This window comes from Trichosurus vulpecula, chromosome 6 (assembly GCF_011100635.1).
Source record: "Trichosurus vulpecula isolate mTriVul1 chromosome 6, mTriVul1.pri, whole genome shotgun sequence".
In the NCBI taxonomy this organism is placed as follows: Eukaryota; Metazoa; Chordata; class Mammalia; order Diprotodontia; family Phalangeridae; genus Trichosurus; species Trichosurus vulpecula.
In genome coordinates this window covers 28,409,790-28,426,879 of record NC_050578.1, presented here as the reverse complement: position 1 = coordinate 28,426,879, position 17,090 = coordinate 28,409,790, and positions in this window count along the sequence as shown.

Below are 17,090 nucleotides of genomic sequence, written 5' to 3'. Positions count from 1 at the left end.
ATCTTTTCCCCAACTCTCCCTCATTCCCAACTTTCCTGTTCCAGGCCAGCACATGGCCACCATCCTTGCTTCCTTTCCTCTCTTGTACTCATCATCCCACCTAATCAAGATGTTGCTAAAACTTGTTATTTCTTTCTTCATGTGTCCTTCTATATGATGCTGATGTACAAAGCATTACAATCTGAGGACTTCCTGTATCTTTTCATAAAACACAGTATACTCTTATCAGGAAAAAAATCCAAAAAAAAGATTTGCTAAATAATCAATAAGGAGGAAAAAAATATGTAACAAAAGAAATCTCTCAAAAAGAAGCACATCTCTAAAGTTAGGAACAATGCTCCTAAATTGAATGAATTACCATAGAGTGCAAAGAATGAAGCTCTTGAGATGGGTAACACATGTGTATGTGATTAATACTGAAAATGACAGATAACAGTCAACATAACTCAGCTTTGTCATGTTTAGCTCATTTCCCAACAAAACTGTTTGAATTAACTAAGCATTCTATTTTAAAATGTGTTTATTCCAAAGCAATAAACTAGAGACTATAAATATTGGTACAATGCCACAACACACAAGTATTTATAGAAATTACTACATTGGGGATTAATTATGATCTATGATTAATAAGCAAAGAAAAATTGTCAGTTAATCTAAAGCATGAATACATCTGTCAATATTGTATCAGTATATGGAATGAATAATCATTTGAATAAGTAAACATATTTTCTTTCTTTCATAGATTTAAAAAGTGAAAGACACCTCCCAGATCATTAATTTAGACCATCATAATCAACAAGTTAAAAAAAGTACTGACCCTACGGGTGGAGCTGTGAATTGGCCCAGGCATTATGGAAAAAAATTTGGAACTATGCTCCAAAAGTTAACAAACTGTGCATACCCTCTGACCTAGCAATATTCTCATAAAGAGACCAAGGAAAGAAAAAAGGGCCCAAAGATACAAAAAAAATATTTATAGAATCTCCTTTTTCAGTGCAAAGAAATGGAAAATATGGATGTGTCCATCTACTGGAGAATGGCTGAACAAGTTACGGTATACGAATGTGATAGAACACTACTGAAGTGTAAGAAATGACGAAGGTCATTAAGTTTCAGAGAAACCTAAGAAGATTTGTATGAACTGATGCAGAATAAAGTAAGCAGAACCAGAAGAACAATTTGTAAGATAACAATATTGTAAAGGACAAACAACTTTGAAAGACTTAAGAACTGTGATTAATACAGTAACCAACCTTGATTTCAGAGGACTATGACCCCCCCCCCAAAAAAATCATCACCATCTAACCAATCTGGTGCTTAGAGTCTCTGAATGGACCTACGCTGTTCATCATCACAGGCCCACATTTGGAAAACCCTTTTTTCATTGTAACAGAACTTGCCAGAGGCAAGCTCTGATGGGGGAGAGGGGCATAGTCACTCTTAAAACCAGAATGAGGAGGGGGGCGGAGCCAAGATGGCAGCTGGTAAGCAGGAATAATGTGAGCTCCGCACGGAGACCCTCCAAAAACTTATAAAAAATGGCTCTGAACCAATTATAGAACGGTAGAACCCACAAAACAGCAGAGGGAAGTAGGGCTCCAGCCCAGGACAGCCTGGATGGTCTCTGGGTGAGGTCTATCCCACACGGAGCTCGGAGCTGGGAGCTGGGAACGGAGTGGAGCAGAGCCCAGCATGAGCGGCATGGACCATCCAGACCAGAAGCCAGGCGGAGGGGGCCCTAGCACCCTGATTCAGTGAGCTGTGGCAGTTACGAGACTTCTCAACCCACAAACACCAAAGACTGTGGAGAAGGTTAGTGGGAAAAGCTGCAGGAGTGGAAGGAGTTCCAGGTTCGGCTTCCAGCCCCGGGGGCAGCAGAGGTGGGGCAGCTACAGCTGTTGTTACTTCCGGCTCCAGGCCCACCTGGTGGGAGGAATTAAGTGGCGGATCAGAGCAGGGATGCACAGCCTGCCAAAGATCTAAGCCCAGTTCGGGTTGGGGGTTGGGGAAGGAACAGTGCTGGTGTGGCAGGGCTGGCACCTCCCCCCCAAACGTGGAACATAGAACTCTGTAATCTACAAGCAGTTGTACCCCACTGAAAAACTCAAGGGTCAAGTTAGTTGGCTGGGAATATGGCCAGGCAGCGAAAATGCACCAAGATTCAGTCTCAGACTTTGCATTCTTTCTTTGCTGACAAAGAAGACCAAAACATACAGACAGAAGAAATTAATAAAGTCAAAGAGCCTACAACAGAAACCTCCAAGAAAAACATGAACTGGTCCCAGGCAATGGAAGAGCTCAAAAAGGAGTTGGAAAAGCAAGTTAGAGAAGTAGAGGAAAAATTGGGAAGAGAAATGAGAAGGATGCGAGAAAACCATGAAAAACAAGTCAATGACTTGCTAAAGGAGACCCAAAAAAATACTGAAAAATACACTGAAGAAAACAACACCTTAAAAAACAGACTAACTCAAATGGCAAAAGAGCTCCAAAAAGCCAATGAGGAGAAGAATGCCTTGAAAGGCAGAATTAGCCAAATGGAAAAGGAGGTCCAAAAGACCACTGAAGAAAATACTACTTTAAAAATTAGATTGGAGCAAGTGGAAGCTAGTGACTTGATGAGAAATCAAGATATTATAAAACAGAACCAAAGGAATGAAAAAATGGAAGACAATGTGAAATATCTCCTTGGAAAAACCACTGACCTAGAAAATAGATCCAGGAGAGAGAATTTAAAAATTATTGGACTACCTGAAAGCCATGATCAAAAAAAGAGCCTAGATACCATCTTTCAGGAAATTATCAAGGAGAACTGCCCTGATATTCTAGAGCCACAGGGCAAAATAGAAATTGAAAGAATCCATCGATCACCTCCTCAAATAGATCCCAAAAAGAAATCTCCCAGGAATATTGTCGCCAAATTCCAGAGCTCCCAGATCAAGGAGAAAATACTGCAAGCAGCCAGAAAGAAACAATTTGAGTATTGTGGAAACCCAATCAGAATAACCCAAGATCTGGCAGCTTCTACATTAAGAGATCGAAGGGCTTGGAATGCGATATTCCGGAGATCAATGGAGCTAGGATTAAAACCTAGAATCACCTACCCAGCAAAACTGAGTATCATGTTCCAAGGCAAAATATGGATTTTCAATAAAATAGAGGACTTTCAAGTTTTCTCAGTGAAAAGACCAGAACTGAATAGAAAATTTGACTTTCAAACACAAGAATCAAGAGAAGCATGAAAAGGTAATCAAGAAATGGAAATTGCAAGGGACTTACTAAAGTTGAACTGTTTTGTTTACATTCCTACATGGAAAGATGATGTGTATAATTCATGAGACCTCAGTATTAGGGTAGTTGAAGGGAATATGCATATATATATGTTTATGTATATATATAAGTGAATGTGTATGTATGTATGTATCTATGTGTATATGTATGCATGTGTATGTAGGTATATATATATATATGTGTGTGTGTGTGCTTTTATATATGTATATACATATATATATATATGTAAAAGAGAGAGAACAGACACAGGGTGAGTTGAAGATGAAGGGAAGATATGTAAAAGAAATAAAATGAAATTAAGGGATGAGAGAGAAACATACTGAGAGAGGGAGATAGGGAGAGAGAGAATGGGGTGGATTATCTCACATAAAGGTGGCAAGAGGAAGCAGTTCTGTGGGAGGAGAGGAGAGGGCAGGTGAGGGGGGAATGAGTGAACCTTGCTCTCATCAGATTCGGCCTGAGGAGGGAATACCATACATCCTCAGTTGGGTATCTTACCCCACAGGAAAGAAGAGGGAGGAAGATAAAAAGAAATAAAAGGGGGGGGATGATGGAGGGGAGGGCAGATAGGGGGTGGAGGTAATCAAAACAAACACTTTGGAAAGGAGACAGGGTCAAGGGAGAAAATTCAATAAAGCGGGATGGGTTGGGAAGGAGCAAAATGTAGTTAGCCTTTCACAACATGAGTATTGTGGAAGGGTTATACATAATGATACATGCGTGGCCTAGGTTGAAGTGCTCGACTTCTTAGGGAGGGTGGGTGGGAAGGGAAGAGGAAAGAGAATTTGGAACTCAAAATTTTAAAAACAGATGTTCAAAAAAAAAATGTTTTTGCATGCAACTAAAAAATAAGATACACAGGCAATGGGCCATAGAAATTTATCTTGCCCTACAAGAAAGGAAGGGAAAAGGGGATGAGAGGGGAGGGGGGGTGATAGAGGGGAGGGCTGACTGGGGAACAGGGCAACCAGAATATATGCCATCTTGGAGTGGGGGGGAGCGTAGAAATGGGGAGAAAATTTGTAATTCAAACTGTTGTGAAAATCAATGCTGAAAACCAAATATGTTAAATAAATAAATTAAAAAAAAAAACCAGAATGAGGCAAGGTGGCAGAATTCTAGTGGAAGGTATATCTGCTCTTGTACTTTTAATCGAACCTGATTTTTATCGATGCCCCGATGTATATGTTCACCAAATTCAACCATTTATTATGAAATGTTATTGTTTTCTATTTGGAATATTCTAATAATATTGCTTTCTATCATTTTTCACTGTAAATGTACAGTATTTCAGGCATACCATAAAAAGCTTTTGGGGTCCAAGGCTGGAGGACGTAGCAATTATTCACAGCATTGTTTCTATTTCTTAAATGATTACATATTAATGAAAACTGAGAAACACATTTGTAAAATATGTCAAGGGCCCAGTTGTAATACAAAGATCACCCATCATTCTTTCCTCTCTCCTCCTCCAACAAACCTACTGATAGAGTTACTAATTCGCTAAAGTTTTATCTTAAATACCCTTGGGCTTCGGGGAAAAATCACAAGCAGCCTGTGGTTACAGTTAAATGAACAACTTTGATAGAGAACATCAGAAAATATCTTGTGTTTACAACTTAATTTAATATATTAACACCAATTATATGTATAAATACTGCTTGGCTCTTGAAACAGAAGGTTTACTATAATATTTTTGAGAGATCTGTTCCAAAATTCAAAGATTCCTTTCCTAGAACATTTACTTGAAGACTACAATACCCATACATAAGGGACATAGCATATGGCTCTCATTAACTCAGACTGCTGGTAGTTGCTAGCAGCTTCCCTTTGAAACCAAATTACTATACTTGACTTTCAAATGTATGTATTTGAAATTAAAAGGAAAACTGGCATCCAAAAAGCAGCTTTTCCTCTAAAGTTACTGTGTGTTTTGTTTAAATGCCACAGTAGTATAGGATTTTTACTTCATTGCTTCTTCCAGTGGGAGAGAATTTGGCATGAAGAGAAATTCTGAAAGGAAACAGAAAATATTTTAAAAAAACTTTATTTAAAAATTCCCTAATGCTCTCTTTAAATACTTCACAGCCCTGTTAAGAAAGTTCAATTCCCACAGCTATTAATTGAAAGAACGCTCCTGTTAAGAAAGAAAAAAACAAACTCCAAAAAGTCCTACTGAAGTTGGCCTTGCTAACATCAGTTCTGGCACCACTTACAACCCCTAATGAGGTACGGGGAAACTGCAAACAATGTGGTAGATGGAGCCAAAGACCCATGCACAAGTGAATTCAAACCAAACTCAAATCTTTTTGCTCAGAGGGTGTTTTTTTTTTTTTGTCTAACTGTCCACTCATCCCACAAGATAGATAATGCTCAAAAGAAAAAAAAATGAATCAGCTAGCTGTCCAACTCAGCAGGTCCTGATTCACTGCTTTATTAAAGAATCCATCACTGTCCCTACACATAGCACACACTCTCACTAGGCAAATCAGCCAACGTTGCTGTTTTAGAGTTTGGTCGGGGACTAAGTGATTGATGGGGAAAAATAGGGTGAAGGTGGGGCCAAGCAAGGAAGAAAGGTAGAAAGAAGAAGGCTATGCATCAACACTGTCTGGGAATCTGCTTCCCTCCCCCTCTCCTTTGATAGATTATACCTATTAGGTGCTTCATTGTCTCTCTTCTTCATTCAGAAATTCTGAAGCTATGTGAAGATATGCATCAGTGGGGGAGAAGGTCTAATTTAACTCCCACTATCACTACTGTAATTACTATAGGAATATTAGTTCACATCTATACAGTGCTTCTAATACATCAAGCTGCCCTTCCTACCTTGGGAGGGTTGGGAGGGAGGCATGAGCCACTAAATCGACTCTAAACTCAAGACCTCATAATGATCCTACAATTCAATCCAACTAACGCCTGAGCACCAAGTCTTAGCTCATGGCATTTGGTATGGCTAAAAGAATATCAGGTCTGCAGTCCAAAGATCTGGGTTCTAGGCCTGGCTTGGCCACTTAATAAGCAGTGTGACCCAAAGACAGGCCCTTAACCCTCCTTGGTTACAATTTCCCCACTCTAAAATGGAGACAATACAATTGCTTAGGCTACTTATTTCACAGGGTAAAGGTGAGGTGTGCATAAGATAATGTATGGAAAGTACTAACTGTTGGGTACCAGATAACAATGACCATTTACAGGGCACTATAAGGTTTGCAGAGCCCTTTACATACATTATCCCACTGGATTCTCAACAACCTTTTGGCTGCATTATTTTGGGACTTGTATGACCTCTCCACCATGTCCCCAAGAAGCTCGTCATTGGGAAAATCTCATCATCTACAGGATCCAATCAGCTTTGATACTCAGTGTTGCTTGGTTGGAAGGCAGAGAGCCATGAACTCCCAAACCTCCATGTGAGGAGAGGTCTCAGCACAGACAGTTCTGCATTTCCCACCTGGCTTCACTACTTTGGGAATTTCCTGACTCCACCTTCCCCCTTACCAGGCACCATCCCTCTATTTCTATCAGTTTTCCTTTTAATGTGCTCTATTCCCCTATTAGATCATAAGCTCTTTTTTGCGTATTCATCAAGACATCACCCTCCTGATTCAAGAATGATGAAGTGCAAACAACAATCACAATCTGTACCCCCAGCACTTAGCACGACGTCAGGCATTAAGTAGGCACTTAAATTTCTATTGAGTATTGAGTTGTTATTACAAGTACAGGAAAAAGGAACCAAGTGATGAGCAGCCAGTGTGCTGCACTGCGGGCTCAACGTGGAAAGGAAGGGTCCCTCAGCACAATGTTGTCGTTCAATTGTTTCAGTCACGTCTGATTCTTTGTGAGCCTATTTGGGGTTTTCTTAGCAAAGATGCTGTAGTGATTTGCCATCTCCTTCTCCAGCGCATCTTTACAGATGAGGAAACGGAAGCAAATAAGGTTAAGTGACTTGCCCAGGGTCACACAGCAAGCGAGTGTCTGAGGCTGGATCTGGACGCAGGAAGATGAGTCTCCTGACTTCAGGTCCGGCACACTATCCATCTGGCTTCCTTGGCACAATGAGCATGGTGAAATTAAGCAGGAACACAGATAAGTACTGCACAGAGAGGGATGGATTGTGATTTGTATTGCTGGAGGGATATTCACATCTGTGAGATCATAGAGTCCTTGGAGTGTTCCAACATGTTGAATATGACATCCTTTTATAAATGAGGGGGAAAGTTATATACACATGACATTTGTTAGGTGGCTGCCAAACTGCTTTGAATGTCTAATCACAGAGTTCACCACCGATAATCCAAACTCTTTTAACCAGGGTTTCCGTCCTAATGTTCAATGTTGTGCGTGCTGTTGCTGTTACTGTTCTTTTAAATCAATAAGCTGAGCTTTAATTAGGCAGGGAAGTGGGCCATTTAGGAGTACGGAGAATGCTGAGAAATATCCTAGATATAACTTACAAGGACTGTGCACCTGGAAGGGATGGTAGGAGGCGGGGATAATAACAAAAGCTAGCATTTATACCTTGCTTTAATGCTTACCATGTGCCTTGCAATCAATATTTCTTCCTATTTTTGACTTGATATTTTATTTTCCCCAATTATGTGTAAAAACAATTTTAACATTCTTTTTTCAAATTTAGAGTTCCAAATTCTCTCCCTCCCTCCCCTTCCCAACCCCATTGAGAAGGCAAGCAATTAGTCAATGACATTTTTTAAGCATCTACTCTGTGCCAGGCATTGTGCTAAATGCTAGAGATATACAGAGACAAGAGACAGCCTCCCCCCCCCCCCCCCCCCACCAAGGAGCTTACAATCTGATGGGAGAGAGAACAAACAACCATGTACAGACAAGCTCTATCAAGGACACATAAGAAATCATTAAGAAAGGGAAGAGAGGCACTACAATTAAAAGGGGCTGGGAAGTTGTTGTTCAATCATACCCTCCATCTCTTGGCTCTGGGCATTTTCTCTCTCTGTTCCCCCATGCCCAAAATACTCTTCCCTTCTCATCTCCACCTACTGCCTTCCCTGTCTTCTTTTAAGTTTCAACTAAAATCCCAACAACTTCTATCCGTATTTTAAAGATGAACTAACAAAAGGCTAAGAAAAGGAGAGAAAGTCAGCGATCCCCCACACCAGCTTGGACCCAAAGAGCCTCCTAACAGGGCCCCATTTGAGAAGCTCACTTTCTAAGTTACATATAAAGAAAAAAGCTTCCCACTGACCGTTTAACATTTGGTGATACTGCTGTTCTATGTCTCTGTATTTCAAGGTGGCTTCAATCAGTGTCCAGACTAACAAATGATTCAGAATGAAAGCAATGAAAAGCCACAACTATTTTCATTCCATATGAAGCTGACAGAAGTAGTGATCAATTAACCATTTATTAACCATTATATTCTCTCTCTCCCTCCCTCCTCTCTCTCTCTCTCTCTCTCTCTCTCTCTCTCTCTCTCTCTCTGAGAGAGAGAGAGAGCTTTTAAAGATAGATAAATCTATCTTCAAAGACATCTATCAGCAAGTCAACAGAAGTACCAACCTAGATATCTCTAACTGTATCAGCCCATCTGCTGACAGGTTGATGGACACTGTCTAAAATGCCTTGACTATCAATTATAGATACTGGTTAATAGCCACTGCACACTGTTACTGTTTCTGCTGTTAGCTTCCAATGTTGGATTATTTCTTTTACTTTTCAGTGCTCATACTATGTTGCGAGGCAGAGATGGGTGGAACCAGTGCGCCTTGAACAAGATTAAAATGTAATTGGGAAATAAAATAAATTTTAAAAACAACGAAACAGAGATAATGTTAATATGTGGTTTTTCTAAATCAGTAGGTAGCGTTCGGAGATCCTTGTGTAGGTTTGCTGTCATTCATTTTTAGTCATGTCCAACTCTTCCGGACCCCGTTTGGGGTTTTCTTGGCAAAGACACTGGAGTGATTTGCCATTTTCTTTTCCAGCTCATTTTACAGATGGGGGAACTGAGGCAAACAGAGTTAAGTGACCAGCCCAGGGTCACACAGCTAGGAAGTGTCTGGGGCGAGATTTGAACTCAAGAAGATGAGTCTTCCTGACTCCAGACCTGGAGCTCTATGCACTATGGCGCCACCTAGCTGCCCTCTGTGTCAGTTTAGTGGCCCTCATTTCTATTTGAGTTTGACATCATTGTTGTAGAGTCCAGTGCTAGGCACTATGGGGAAAATACAAAGAAACAGACATAGCACCAACATCTGGAAAGCTAAACCATAAATGCCTTGGTCAAACAGAAACGCCCATGCTTCTTCATTTATAATATGTAGACATTAAGTGCAATGAGAGTTCAGTGGAGGAGCAAAGATCAGAGTTGGAAAAAATGTCAGAAGCACTTAGTTCAATCTTCTCATTTTACAGATGAGAAAACTGAGGCCTAAAGAGGTTAAATAATTTAACCCAGGTCACACAGGAACTAGGCACCACCGGTGGGATCTGAATCCACATCCTCTGACTTCAGACCCAGTACTTTCACCCAGGCTGGGGTCATCAGAAAAAGCCTTCATGGAGGAGGCAAGATCTGAATAGGGTCTTAACAAAGGATGGAAAGGAAGAGATAGTAATTTATTCATTATCTTATTTTCTAACTAAATATTTGTAATTCATGACAAAAATTGTCCTTTAAAAGCCAGTAAAACATCCTTGACTTTAAATTTAATTGGTGTAGCTAGAGTTTGCTATGCATTTTTTCCAATATACTTTTTATTTCTTTCATTAAATATTTCACAACTACATGTGAAAAAATTTTAACATGTGTTTATTTTTAAATTTTGAGTTCCAAATTCTCTCCCTTCCTCCCACCCTCTTCCCCCTCCTTGAGAAGGCAAGCAATTCAATACAGATTGTACACGTTAAGTCAGACAAAACATATTTCCATGTTAGTCATGTTTTTGCTCTGCATTTTAATGTCATTTGCATGATAAATATTTGAGAGAAAGAAAATATCTCATCATTCAGTGAAAGTAGGATATGTTCTGAGGAACTTGATGGGGTTAAAATTTTTTTTAAGCTCTTCAATTCTGGATATGAATTTCATATGATCAAAAAAGCATGAACCGTCCAGGACCATCTGAATAAACAATATGGAATACTACAAATATTTATCAGAATCAACTTAGACCTCAGAGGCTTTACTTTAAACCTCTTATTTTACAAATGAAGAAACTGAGACATACAAGGTAATAGCTGTTGGGGGTGGGATTTGAACCCAGGTCCTTACACTTTCGAGCTAGATCAGTATTTTCCTTCATGCCATGCTCCCACCACAAGGGAGAATCGCACACGCTAATGTGAGGGGGCACATGGTTTTTAGGATTAAAAATTTACCTCATAATTAAAAGCCTTTACCTGAAAACTCCCCAGAGCAAGGGAAGCAATGCTTATTAGTGTGGATCCTAAACCAAACCTGTGCTAAAAATATGGTTCTTTCATCATTAATATTTTTGAGGGAGGTGTTAAGTTCCAGGGGCTGGGAGTTTGGTTTTTGGTGCCTTGGAGTTTTGCTACCAAGAAATGAAAGCATGTTACCTGTTGGGAGCTATTAATTAATTCTTTGGAAAACACCCAAATGTTATTTCTGAAGCGCCCTCCAGCTGCCAATGTGGCTGATTTAATCCATAGTACTTTTGGATTTTTCCTCTTTTGCAAATCTTGCAGCCGGCTCACTTCAGCTCTAATGTGACATTCAACAATGAATCATACTGTGGAGGTCACATCTGCTACATGAGACAAGACAATCTCCAGGGCTGGAAGAACAAGTCCACTTTTTAATATACTGCGCAACCATTCAAAGTGTTTTAAACATCTTTTACTATACTATCATTCCTTCCCCTACCTAACCCATCCCCAAAAGAGAGAGAGACAGACAGACAAACTGGGGGTCGGGGCGAGGAGACAGACAGAGTGCAAGCACGGGGGACCTACTTGACCCTCTGGCCTGGCCCCATCTCCCAGGTCGTTTCGATGCAAAATTAGCAATTTAGTTTGGCTACTGGGGGCACTTTGAAACACAAAGGCTATCTGACTCTTTGTTCAATCAATCAATCAGCCAATATTTATTAAGCACCTACTACGTGCCACTGTGCTACACACTGGGCATACACAAAGGCAAGACAGACCCTGCCCTCAAGGAGCTCACACTCTGATGGGGGAGACAACATGCAAACAAACATATTTAAATCAAGTTATATGTGGACCAAATAGGAAATAATTAGCAGAGGGAAAGCACTTAGATTAAGAGGGGTTAGGGGAGACTTTCTCAATAGTTCCAATTTTTTTTTTAGTTCTAGAACTCTCAGTTCTTAAAATTCAAGGCTTTAAATACTGGTACAGCTCAAAAGCAGAAGGGAAAAAACGTATGTGTACGTGTGTGTGTGTATGTATTATATGTGTATATATGCATATATGTATATACACACATACACAAATTTATAATAACCCAAGACACAATCCTAAAAAGGTTTTGTAAATGGACTTTGCAGGTAATCTTTTTGGAAACAGAAACCAAAGCACAATTGCCTCTGCCACATCTCCACTCTTTCCAGCTATTTGCAGAGCAAACAGGCTTCGTGTTTTTTTCCGTGCCTACCCTGGGATATCAAAGACACTCACAACAAGCCACCTTCCCACTGCAATGCCTCAGGATTCTGCAGTATCACTCACTCCTCTTCTGCCTGATTCTCTGCAAAGTGAAGTCATAGGAACTCATCAGCCAACCTGACTTCTCCCTACCCTGCCCAGAATCCTTTGTGAACCAGAATGAGTCATCGCTCTGAGAAAAGCAACAGGACAAAGTCTCTGGATGTCTAAGAGTATTTCTTTGTCTTGCCCATAGAGGGTCCCTGCGTTGGGGAGGGCACCCTGCTGCTGCTGGAAGTGGGAGGGGTGCGAACAGTCTGGCTGATCCAGCGGGGGAAAAAGAAAAAACAGGCCCACTCCCATGCATTCAACCAAGTTAAAATTTTAATCCTCCAACAATAACCGCATGCATGCCTCTGGTGCAACGCTGCCCCCCCCCCCAGTAAAGCTGATTGCAATGTACTTACCAGTCTTAATTACATTTCATACACATCTTCCCTTTCCCCTCTCTGCTTTATTGTGTTGAAAGGTACACCAATCTGCTGTTTATCAACAGGCTGCTCGCTCCATTGTGCACCAGATCAAAGTTTAGCTGCAGTATGCAATTTGTCATAAATTCCAACAGCTGTAACAAGTCCTCACAGGATTGAGCCTCATCATCCCCATCACACCCCCATTTTGGGTTGGAGTACAGGGGGAGCCAGCACCCAGCCGCTGACGAAGGAGAGCCAGCAAAGCTTGGGTGTCTGACAAAGGCATCACCATCTAGACTGAGGTCATTATGTCAGGAACAGTTCTTAATGTGTGGGGATTTCTCCTAAGTTTATGACAGGCCCCCGAATAGCATGAGAAAATGGGCTTCCTCTTAATCTGTATTTTATGGAGAGATTACATTTTTATTCTACTTCAAAGATCAATGAGGCAAAAAAAAAAAAAAAATCAATTATATATTTGTGGAATGATTTCCTTCACACTCTATAGAAAGAAATAAGCGTTTATTTAAGTACTTATTATGTGCTGTGCACTATGCTAAATACTGGGGATACAAATAAAAACAGGCTAGACAGCCCATGCCTTCAAAGATATCCTAATGGGGGAACCATTAATCCATCAAAAGGAGCTGGAAGGCGGGGGTACTCTTTCCAGAGGGGAGAAGGGGTTCGGGGGTACTCATATTGGGAGATGGGAACATGGTGGCAGGAAAAGGAATCAAGCATGGTCAGCCTGGGCCTATCCCTAACATGGAGGCCACAAAATCAATGGGAGAAGATGCTTGCACTGTGGTGCGAGCTATTTTAAGGTAACAAAGTCCCAGGCACTGAAGACAGCTCCAGGATGAGCATCTGAGTCATGCTGGCAAAGTCCTAGACAAATTAGCATCATATAATATGAACAGGCCCCATATTGTACTCTACGTGGCTGGCTTATCTATGGGCAATATAAAGCTTAGGTAACCCAGAGAGAAAGAGTGTGTGTATACACAATAGTTTGCTTTAGAAGAACTTCCCAAAAACCTATTAGTCATCAGTAGTCAGGATATAAGGCCACTACAACTATAACTTAGGCATAGCATTTTTTTAAAGGGTGGGAATTAGGGAAGAGGAGATAATATCAGGAGTATCAACAGTAAGAGTAAGACAAAATAGACATAAAGGTGTAATGACAAGCCAAGTGGGGCTTTTTGCTGTTTTTTCTTTTGGAGTGCTTCTCAGCGCTAAGGCAATCAAGTGCTCTTGATTGAGTCTTGCCTTTGTTTGAATCAAGAGTCTTTGATAACCTGCTTAAGTCATAAGAAAGCCTAAGTCACATGAGTTTGAGTCATATGGTTGTGATGCCCTCTGACCCTGGAGAAGTGTACATATACTCTGAGGTTAGAATTTTGCTTGGGGGCTCACTCATTAGAAGAGCTTTCTTGTGATCTGGCCAGATGAGACTCTGGGTAGCCGTTAAAGAACCCCCTTAGCTTTGAAAACCCAGATGTTGGTGCTTTTCTCTCTGGTAACTATGTATGTATTGTTATGGACAGATAGCACATTTGTGTTATTTACTCTGTTTATATGATTTCTGCTTGTAATCTCTGTGTTTTCTCTGAAGTTCATAAATATATATATGTGTGTGTGTGTGTATATCTATATACGTGTGTATATATATATATATTTATGTATGTATGTATATGTATATGTGTGTGTGTGTGTTTAATTAAACTGAGATTGTAAACCCCTTAAAGTTTGTTTCCTTAGAAAAGCAGATCAAAGAACCTGTGCTAGCAGCCCTCTTGTGTGCTGGTGTTCTTGACCTTACACCTGCACAGCTGCTGCAAGCAGCGTTGTTGTTACAAAAAGGAAAAAGAACAAATGACAAAAATGAATGATAGTGATGAGACTCAATCTTCCTATCAGCCTTTCCTTGCTCTTCCTCCCCATCAAAAACAAAGCCACCAAAAAGAAACCAGCAATATACAGTATACAGGAAATTCTTGTGTAGCTTCCTGAACAGAATATAACAGTCTACAACTCAAGTTCTATAGTACAGTAAAACAATAAAAAAAAAAACAGACTGCAATGGAACCACAGAAGCAAAGAATCTTAAGAACCAAAACGGACCTCCTATTCAACATAGCCAAAGGGTCCATCTAGCTTCTTCTTGACCATTTCCAGTGAAAGAGAGGGCAACCTCTCTTCTCAAAAGGCCATCTGTTCCATCCAGGGACAGTTCTGATGGTTAGAAACTTCTTCCATGCACTGGGTCAAAATCTGTCATCTGTAACTTGGGACCACAGGTCCTAATTCTGAGCGATTGGAGCTACTCTCCACACCCCTCCAAAAGATTCCTTTTTCTACACGAGAACCCTGCAAAATATTTTAAGATGGTTTGATCATACACACCCCGATCCCCTCTCATATGATCGTCAGACCCTGTCATCATACCAGTTTCTCCTTCTGTACTTCTCCAAACATTGAAAAGCCATTTGCTGGTGTCTCTTTTAAAATGTAGCACAAGGAATTGGAAGGGGAATGACCAATGCAAAATAAAATAAGGCAGTGTCCTGCCTTGTTCCAAACACTAGAGCTAGAATTAATGTAGCCTAAAATTATCTTTTTTGGCAGATGTATCACACTGCTGGCTCATATTAAGTATGGGATAGCAACTCAAACCCCCTAGGTCTTTTTTTTTTCACATGAACTACATACTGTTAAAACCAGGTAACCCCCAGCTGAGAGAGACAGATAGAAAGAGATACAGAGAGAAATAGAGAGATCTGGAAAGATAAATAGATAGATACAGACACATATTTAGATGATAGATGGAAGAAGAGAGAGAGAGAGAGAGAGAGAGAGAGAGAGAGAGAGAGAGAGAGAGAGAGAGATATTATGCATAGTTAGATGATAGAAAGATACATGGAACTGGGCCTGGAGTCAGTTCAAATCCAGTCTCAGACACTTACTAGCTGAGTGACCCCAGGCAAGTCACTTAACCCTGTTTGCTACGTTTATAAAATGGGAATAATAGTAATGGCACCTACTTCCCAGATTTGCTTCGGGACTCACAAGAGATAATAATTGTTAATGGCTTAGCACAGTGCCTGGCACATAGTAAGAGCTGTATAAATGTTAGCTATTAGTAGGAGTATTAGATAGAGGTGGAGACAGAGGGGGAGAAAGAGAAACAGGGAGAAACAGAGGTAGGGAGACAGATGAGATATATATATCTATATATATATATATAGATATATATATATAGAGTGGGCCAAAGAACAAATCAGAGAAACAATTAATAATTTCATTCAAGAGAATGACAATAATGAAACAACATACCAAAACTTATGGGATGCAGCAAAAGCAGTTCTTAGGGGAAGTTTTATATCTCTAAATGCCTACATGAATAAAATAGGGAAAGAGGAGATCAATGATCTGGGCAGACAGCTGGAAAAGCTAGAAAAAGAGCAAATTGAAAACCCCCAATTAAATACCAAATTAGAAATACTGAAAATCAAAGGAGAGATTAATAAAATTGAAACCAAGAAAACTATTGAATTAATAAATAAAACAAAGAGCTGGTTTTATGAAAAAACCAATAAAATTGACAAACCTTTGGCCAAATTGATTAAAAAAAAGAAAGAAGAAAATCAAATTACTAGTATCAAAAATGAAAAGGGTGAGGTCACCTCTAATGAAGAGGAAATCAAAACAATAATTAGGAATTATTTTGCCCAACTGTATGCCCATAAATTTGACAACCTTAGAGATATGGATGAATATCTACAAAAACATAAACTGCCCAGACTAACAGAGAAGGAAGTGAAATTTCTTAATGACCCCATATCAGAAAAAGAAATTGAGCAGGCCATCAACGAACTCCCTAGGAAAAAATCTCCAGGGCCAGAGGTTTTACATGTGAATTCTATCAAACATTTAAAGAACAACTAATTCCAATACTTTGTAGACTATTTGGGAAAATAGGTGAAGAAGGAGTCCTACCAAATTCTTTTTATGACACAAATATGGTACTAATACCCAAACCAGGTAGAGTTAAAACAGATATATATATATATAGATAGATATATAGATATATATAGATATAGATATATAGATATATAGATATAGATATATATATATAGGTGTGTGTATATACATATGTATGTACTTATACTATTGATTTTTTTAGAAAACCTGAACATAGTCATTTGTTTATTTAAATTTCACCTTCACCAATAGCTCTATTGAGACCTTTTGCAATTGTTATTCAGTATGTCAGTTAATCCTCTCAGCTCCTGTCATCTGAAAATTTGACCAATTATGCTTTTTAAAATGTCTTCTTTCAAATAACTGATAAAAATTCTGCATTAGAGAGATTCTAATACCCACAGATCCATAGGAGCACTGAGCCACAGATTTAGAAAAGAGATTCTTAACTTTTTTTCTTGAATTCTCCTTTTCGCAGTTTGATTAAACCTATGGACTCTGATTTCTTGGGGGAAAAAATATATTTTATATGTGTGTGTATGTATATACATACATGTGCATATATACACACATGAATATACATATTTTTTAAATTTAATTTCATGGACCCCAGGTTAATAACCCCTGATACAGAGGTACAAGAGACCTCTCACAGGCCAAGTCCAACACCCTCATTTTACAGATGGAGAAACTCAAGCCTAGGCAGATGAAATGATTTGCCTAATA